The following is an 8,119-nucleotide window of genomic DNA, read 5'->3' as shown; positions in this document are numbered from 1 at the left end:
TCCATCGAAGAACGCCATAACATTATTCGCTACTTTTCGCCGTAATATTAATCGCTACTTAGGGCCCTCCGAACGTTTTTGTCACTAATGAACGGGTGTTTAACCACTAAAAAACAATCAGCTTGACCTCCTGTTTCGTTGCTGACCTTGCCCTTCCGTTCCGCTGGGCATCTGCAAGGTGGCCCTTTTCTGATGGAGGCGAAAAGTCAAAATGCTCAAGTGTGTTCGGGATTTCGGCGCATGTTACACATTCCCAGGTAATCAAAATTAATCCGGAGCTTTCAACTACGGCGCGCCTTATCGGCTGTGTAGCATCGGCGCGTTAAAATCTCATAATCAAGCAATGCAAGCCGACCTTAAAGAATTGCTCCGGCCTTGGAGCAATTCATCCTCGTAGGCGAGCATTCCATGGCTAACAGCATCTATTGGCCTATTAGAAAGCCGGCAAATGTCCCTTGGAAAAACAGCTTCTCCGAGGTAGCGAATATATTTACGGCATTCAATGGGAGACCGAGGTGCCATTTTTACGAATGCGACGGGCAGAGCGAACAGACAATTTATGTGAGTACGTATTTCTATCATTTTTGAGTAATGAAGTAGGAAGCAAAAACGCTGAAATAATTTCTGCGAATCGCCTACTTTACGGGCAGCGGAGAGCGAGCTGGAATATATGTTCAGTGGCCAAATTACACAATGAACAAGGTGAATAAAGGTTCGCTATTTATATAGCTGGCGTTTCGTCGTCGGTAGCGCGGTACCGTGAGACTGTGCTTCGTACGCGCTTCATTCGGGGACGCCGTTCGCAAGCCGCTAGTCTCATCGTCTATAAACGATAACTCGCAAGTGTTTATCAGAACGCGAGCAGCACTTGCGCCAAAGCCCTCGCAATCGTCACGTTAGGCCCCAAATGTGCCATCGGGAAGAAAGGAATGCTACAAAGGCGTCGATATGCGGTGCTTGAGTGATCATTGCAGCACTGCTGCAGGAAGTGAGAAAATCGGCGTGCCTGCGAGTAAAACAGGACGCGCATGCGCGCCGCACCGGTCTCGACAACAGGCGCCGGGCCTCCAGAGCGCGCGTCGGTGGCTTTTGCCACGCGCTCGCGTGGTCTGCAAAATTAAGTCCCCGACTGTACATATCGCGGTTTGCTGTGCATGTTTACGCCATTTGTTTAGATACCCTTATTTATCATCGCTAGGCAGCTACTCCAGGATACTGATTATTAAAACCAAACAAGCCGCGGATCTCGTTAGGGGCGAACGGTGGCCGCTTTCCGGGTACAGCTCGCCTGCACGCACGCTGCTGTCATCTTAGCAACCAGCTGAAACGCGCAATCTGTTTACTACGGTGACGTTTATTACTTTATCCGCGGGCCTTTTAATCTACTTGGCGACGGAACGACCGAGTGCAATGTTACACTGCGTGGAGCGCTTGGGTGGAAAACATGCCATACAAGTCGTGTCTCGGTGATTAACTCCCTAAAGTTAACTGCAGATACAGTCATAAGCGCGCGGACAAATGACGCGGTGATCGCAGCAGCCGACATAGACGACGTCTGTGTATTCGCGTTCAGCGTGTCGATAATTTTACGAGGGGGCATCTGTACCGATGAAGAGGCGGAGTACTCAGATCGATTGTAGGTGGAGAGGCACCTCTTCTTCTCGTCACAATGTCCCTGCATTCATTCTGTACTGCCACAGCTGACCGTGGGAGGAAACTGGCTTGGCGCCCAGTTCCTGTAAGCAGTACTTCACCGAACGCATGCAAGTACAGAGGGAAAGCCAACTTCTTAAAGGTGTTTACTGCAAGCTTGTGATTAATGAAGAAAAACCAACTTGTTGGAGGACATGATGGCTCTGAGAGCACAGAAATAAAAGTAAAAAAAAAATAGAGGGTTGTTCCGGGAAGTGAACTCGTATTCCGCGTGAGCGCTCCCCCCATTTCCCCTTCCCATTTCTTCAGTGACCGTTTATCTATCTTATTGTAATGCAGTACTTTATTTATATTATTTTTTGTACAAAAATTCCCGCAGTGCTGGAGAAGGGGGTGCACCGCTTTGTTATACACAGCAGCAGACGATGTGCTTCGAACTGTCCCGCCTGCGGCGCCGTTCACCGACTATCCTTGGTGTTGCCTAGCAGCGCGTTTTCATGCTCGCGCGGAGTTCTTTCCCTCCCCGACGTTGATCGAGAGGCCTAACACTACGACAGAAAGAATTTCTTAGCAGCGGCGCGTGCTTTCGGAAAATGCACATGCCAGTGTTTCAAGCAAGCTTCGTACGACCACGACTTACACACGCGGCGCGAATCTTCAAAGTGAGGGCATACATGCTCACGCGTAAAATGAAAGTTAGGGCATACATGCTCACGCGTAAAATGTTGGCACCGAGACGTGGCCGTACATCAGACTGCCTTTGATCTGATCCCGAGCTGCAGCTGAATTTAGTTTACATAGCGCACTCAGACATGATTGCTGATCATTTTTCTGACGCTGTATATACGACGGCGCGATGTCACTGCGCCTAAAAGTTGGCCTGACATGGGAACATGAAGCTAAAACGGAGAAAAAAAAAGAACCGTGTTTGATTCCTCTGTCATGGGAAACGGTAAAACATGAAAGTGAAATGTGAGCGAAATCTACAGCTGACCATGATATGTGGGTCGGCGGCTGTCTTGTGGGTGTGCTTGGCGAGCGACGTCCTGCTGGCGGGTCGCTTCGGCAAAGGTGTACTGGCGTCATTTCCGCGACGGATATTACGTCAGTGAAATCTTGGTGTATCCCGGCATAAAACACTCTCGTATATAAAACCTGAAAACGAACAACCCTAAGTACAACCAGAGTCCTTCTTGTACAACGTACTCTTTACTACTAATGGTTGCTTCCCCGCAAGAAGACCCTGTGTGCAGGGGTGCACTCTTTACAGGCCGCTTGCTTCGTCGTACTGGCGTCACTTCCGTGACTGATATGACGTAAGTAAAACCTTTGTGAATCCCGGAATGAAACACTTTCGTGTTAAAATAGGGTGACATTTGAGGACTATCCACAGACGCACTAAAACAAGAGATGAAGCAGCGACTAACTGGGGGCGCTTTTCGTTCGTTCTCGGTCCATTTGTTAGTGCGCCGTATACACGCAGACAGGTGCACTCGACATGGTTCCCAGTCGGCATGCAGAAGGCGACGCAGGCGGTGCTTAAACGCTGGCGGATATGGCAGCTAGGCCGATCAGGACCGCTCGTTTGCGGCGAGTGGCTCATTTCCTCGCTTTACGCTTTCTCTATCTCATTTTTTTTTCACCCCGCTGACCGGGTTTTGAACATGGCCTAGAACGCAGGCGGACCGCTGCCCGATGGAAATGCTTCTCCGGCTCGGGCTAACCGGAAATTGCGGTAGTTTCCGTAAACGCGCGTCCTGCATCCGCGAACATCACTGCTGCGTGGCTTTGTACCGTACGAGGCCACCGCCGTTGTCATCACCCACGTGCAAATGAAAACCACTCAGATGTGGCTGGTTCGCAACCTCTCCTTCCGTTTCTTGAAATTGTAATTTAAGAGGTGGCTTGCGCCGTCGGTTCACCTTTAAGTCACTTGCCCCCCCTCCCCCTCCCTTGCTCGTTTGTCTTTTCTTTCTTTTTTTTTACGCTGCCCAGTTCTATCTTTGCCGCTTCGAGCATGAAAACCAATTTGTTAGCTCCGCTCGCGGTGTTTGCGGAATGTTGGAGACTAAATTTCCGCTCTTGGCCGGAATGGGCAGCGTGGAGACCTCAGCTGGTCGCGTAATTTATCGTATATGAACTGTTTAGCACCTACCACCAATTTTCAATACAGTAGTTAAAATAACTTCATTGAGTTGGATGTTTATCAAAACAGATAATGTATATGACATTATTATGCAGTCATTGTCGCTTACTTTTTCCTTTTATTAGTATACTCACAGAACTAATTGCGGTCCACTGTGAAATCGGGAACGATTGAGGCCGTTTTGTTCCTTGTGTTGTTAGGTGGTATTCGCACGGACAAATTGAGCACGAACGGTGGATATTTCGCTTATTGTGTTTTTTAGCGTGTAGAGGACGCAATGAGCGTTGCAGTAATATACGCTGACTGACTTCGACTTTTTTTGAGGAAAATACAAAGCTAGTTCCTTCAAGATGCGAAGGGGGGGGGGGGTGCGTGTTGTTGCAAATAACAAACCTGACGGCTCGCTTCAAGCCGCTTTTAAGCAGGCCCATGGATAAAGTGTTTAGTATAAAAATTCCAGACTGGAAAAAAGAGGCAGAAGATGTTCCTAAAAACACAGCAGCAGGGAAGGACTGGATTGAATTGAACTTTTATTTCGCACAGATTGTGTTTGTGAGATACGACCAGGAAAGAGGCTGTAAAAACAGCTTCAGGGACTTTGGTCACCTTATGCTAAGGAAACGTAACAGCAGTTTGGCGGGAAAACGAACATTTGTTTCGAAACTCACAAGTGTTTCGATGGAAGTTCGTAACGAAACTCACAAGTGTTTCGATGGAAGTTCGTAAACTTCAACATATCCCCCTATAATACTGTTTCACGCTGTAGGCAGTACGAATCCCAGTTTACCAATACAGCTTACCACACAATTGCGACCAAAGTTTAGGGGTCAGTTGATCGGCGTCATCGAACGTGCTGTAAAATGAAAGAGAATTTGAACTTCGTTGCGTGGCAGCAGGATTAAGAAATTCTGTAAAGGTTAAGAGCCCAAGGTCTCAACGAGTTCGTCCAGCAACGCTAGTGCCAAATAGATTGGCAGTTGAAGTCGCGCTGTGAGTCGAAAAAAAAAAATGTTAGGGAATCACGAAATGAATTTCGACCAGGCTGCTTTTTAGGCGAAAATTCTTACGCTAACGTAGTGGGTAAATAGTTGAGCAGCCATGAACACATCACGAAGGCTAGAATGCTAGATATTAAGTGCGCTCTAGATGTTAACGTCGCTGTCCGCGCTACAGTGGTGCACGTTCTGATGCAATGCGTACCCCAGTTGTCTAAATAATTAGGCTTATTTCTCACTGACGCTTCGCTCGCATGACTCACATACACTGAAAATACCAAATTTATTATTTCGTGGAACATGTGTGTTTTTTTGTTGTTCGCACCCTGAGGCCGCAGTAGGCAAGGATGAGGCTCCCAACCCGCGAAAAGGCTTAGTTGTTTATAGTTATTTACGCGCGTATACGCTTAGTTGTTTATAGGCTAAGCTATTTCGCATTTTTTCCTTTGCTCTTGCACACTCGCGGGCGCTGCTGTTCTCGCTGGTCACGTGACCTACTAAGCGAGGAAATGACGAACGTTAAACTCTGTCGAGAAGCCTCTTCCTGGCCTGCACTTCCTCGGCACTCCGAGCATGCGCTCCGGTCCTATCACACGCACACACTACTACATACTGACTTATCCAGGCACAGGTTTTTTATCGGTGGTCACGTGTCCGAGGGGCGCGGGTGAGACCGCCAATCCGCGACGTGATATTTGTACCTTTATGATCAGGTGCTTACTATAACGTGTCTGTGCGGCAGTTTTGCTTAATGCCTTTGCTATTATGCACCCGTAAGTGCGGCATTGCTCAGTTATCCACGTGGCATACTAGACGAGCAAACGATGGAGAGAGAGAGAGAGAGAGAGAGAGAGAGAGAGAGAGAGAGAGAGAGAGAGAGAGAGAGAGAGAGAGAGAGAGAGAGAGAGAGAGAGAGAGAGAGAGAGAGAGAGAGAGAGAGAGAGAGAGAGAGAGAGAGAGAGAGAGAGAGAGAGAGAGAGAGAGAGAGAGAGAGAGAGAAATAAACGAACGCTAAGCACCAGAGTTTACCAGAGCCCAACCTTACGTCTGGTAAGAACTGAATAATTATTCGCTTTAACAGCAGGGAAGACGTGGTGTAACGGCATTTGCAGGCATCATCCGTTAGATTGAGTGTATAATAAAATGAAAGATGTGGGTGTAAGTCTGTAAATAAGGACAAATAGCAACAGTTCCGCTGGCTACGTAGCAGTTGCCAACTTCAGAGATGGAAGGTCCCATTACAGTTACCTCCACCACAACAACCACCACAATGGCAACCATAACAACATAAAAAAAAAGATACACAGATACACCTACACAGAGAGCATCTGTCTGTGGATGCGACTGTGGCGTCGCGGATATTCCCCGCGTTTAAGCGCGAGCGTTTCGCAATTAAGTGGCACATATGGCGTTGTGGCGATAAAACCTCTTGTTTCCACCGTTATCTTCGCTTTCGTTTTTTTGTCTTTTGGCACATACTACTTGGACAAGCAGACGGGCGACACTTTACGCCAGAGCTTCAGAGTTCACTGTGTCAGAGGGGCTCCAGATATACACGGGCAGCGCCGTGTCGTCTATCTCCCTTTTTTGGTCCCTGTGTTGCGAGCGCTTTGAACACCAAGATGAACAGCTACCAACTATCCCAGTTGTCTGCTCTACTGCCTTTAACCTGCCCCGCGACATGACGTCAGCGCTGCACGCGCTAGTTTCATACCTTCGCTACGCGGCCGTTTCAAAGGCCTTTCCGAGGCCTCCGAACCAAGTGCATGCTGAGTTGCGCACTGTCTATCTAATTCAATGAGTGCGGAAAGTTGGGCAAGTTTGTTCCAGGATAACTGAGCACGTGCATTGTGAAGGTGCATAGTAATGTGATGTAGGCAGAAGTATGGTTTGTGGGGGTCCGACGAGTTTACGAATCAATCTTTTGCAATTTCAGTTGATGTCTAGCGTCTGTCCCGTCCGCAATGTGCTCCGACGTTCTCGTCTATCTCTTTTTTTGCGCTAGGAAACATGCATCTGTCTATTTACTAGGTGCACTTGTACCCGCAACTGTCAATTGAAAGTTTCCGACTAAAACAGGCATATGACTCTTGTTTCGCCGTTGTAGACGTTCTGATACAACGTAATGGAAATTAAGCGCACTCCTCTCCCACTCTGGGGACTCGGGTTTGATTCCCATACGAACTTGAATAAAAGTGCCCAATTTGCTCTTTAACTTAACTGATTTATCTTATTGAACTTAGTTCACATGCGCACTTTGGCACAAATTCAGGCACTTTTTTTACGCTTTACAGCGCAGCCGTTTTCTGTATCGGAGAACTCCGATTTTTCGCGTATTGGGCATTTAAGGCTTTCGACCTATTTACAGCGATAACAATAATAACAATAAGATTATTCTAAAGTTCCGAGAGAACGCCCTCCCCGAAACATCGCCAGGCCCCCAATTAGGGGTGAAATATTCAATTTACTGAAAGACCCCAAAGATCTCCCACCCCCTAAAGGAGCCCGGGGAGCTCCCTACGCGAAAACGCCCCGCGGCTTCGAACACCGCCGATGTCTGGACTTTTAACAAAATAGACACAACCTCTCCGGCTTTTTAGGTGCGGAATACCTTAGGACCACACAATGTCCGTCCGTGTCTGTGCGCATAGCATTTGCAATCGCGAAAAATCACACAGGCACCGGCAGGACTCGGGTCTGTGTCTGGTAGACCAGACAGAGTTAGTGTCAGTCGTCCAGTGGCTAAGGCGTTGCGCTGCTGAGCACGAGGTTGCGGGTTCGATTCCCGGCCGCGGCGGCCGCTTTTCTGATGGAGGCGAAAAGCGAAAACGCCCGTGCGTTCGAGATTTCGGCGCACGTTAAAGATCCCCAGGTGGTCAAAATTAATCCTGAGCCCTCCACTACGGCGCGCCTCATCGCCTGCGCTGCGTCGGCGCGTTAAACGCTACAATCAATCAATCTAGTGTCAGTCGTCTTACCTAGTGTCACTTGATAAAGTTACAGAGTATTGACACCCTTTCCTCCTTTTGCTCCGTGCCGCCGTCGTGATCGTTGGTCAGTTCGCATCACGTGACATTTGTTTACACTGCGATGGTTCATGGGCACCGCCATTTTGTTGTTTATGCGTTTTCTGTCGGTCATAACTGTGGTAGTCTCAGCTTGTCCTCCCTTCTCTGCGGCTGCGCGCCACTGGCGTCGTTCCGAACGCGAATCAAAGATAACGCGCTTCGCAGCATTTCAGCTGCGGAAGTGTGTCCGAAGATGCCGTGTTGCTGGGTCTTCGGCAGTGTTGTTTACAAATGACCTCGTCAAAGTTAGCGGCGAA

Source organism: Haemaphysalis longicornis, unplaced genomic scaffold (assembly GCF_048455015.1).
Source record: "Haemaphysalis longicornis isolate Haplotype H1 unplaced genomic scaffold, Haemaphysalis longicornis Haplotype H1 scaffold_3, whole genome shotgun sequence".
Taxonomy (NCBI): domain Eukaryota; kingdom Metazoa; phylum Arthropoda; class Arachnida; order Ixodida; family Ixodidae; genus Haemaphysalis; species Haemaphysalis longicornis.
The sequence above is the reverse complement of the archived record's forward strand: the minus strand, read 5'-3'. Positions refer to the sequence as shown.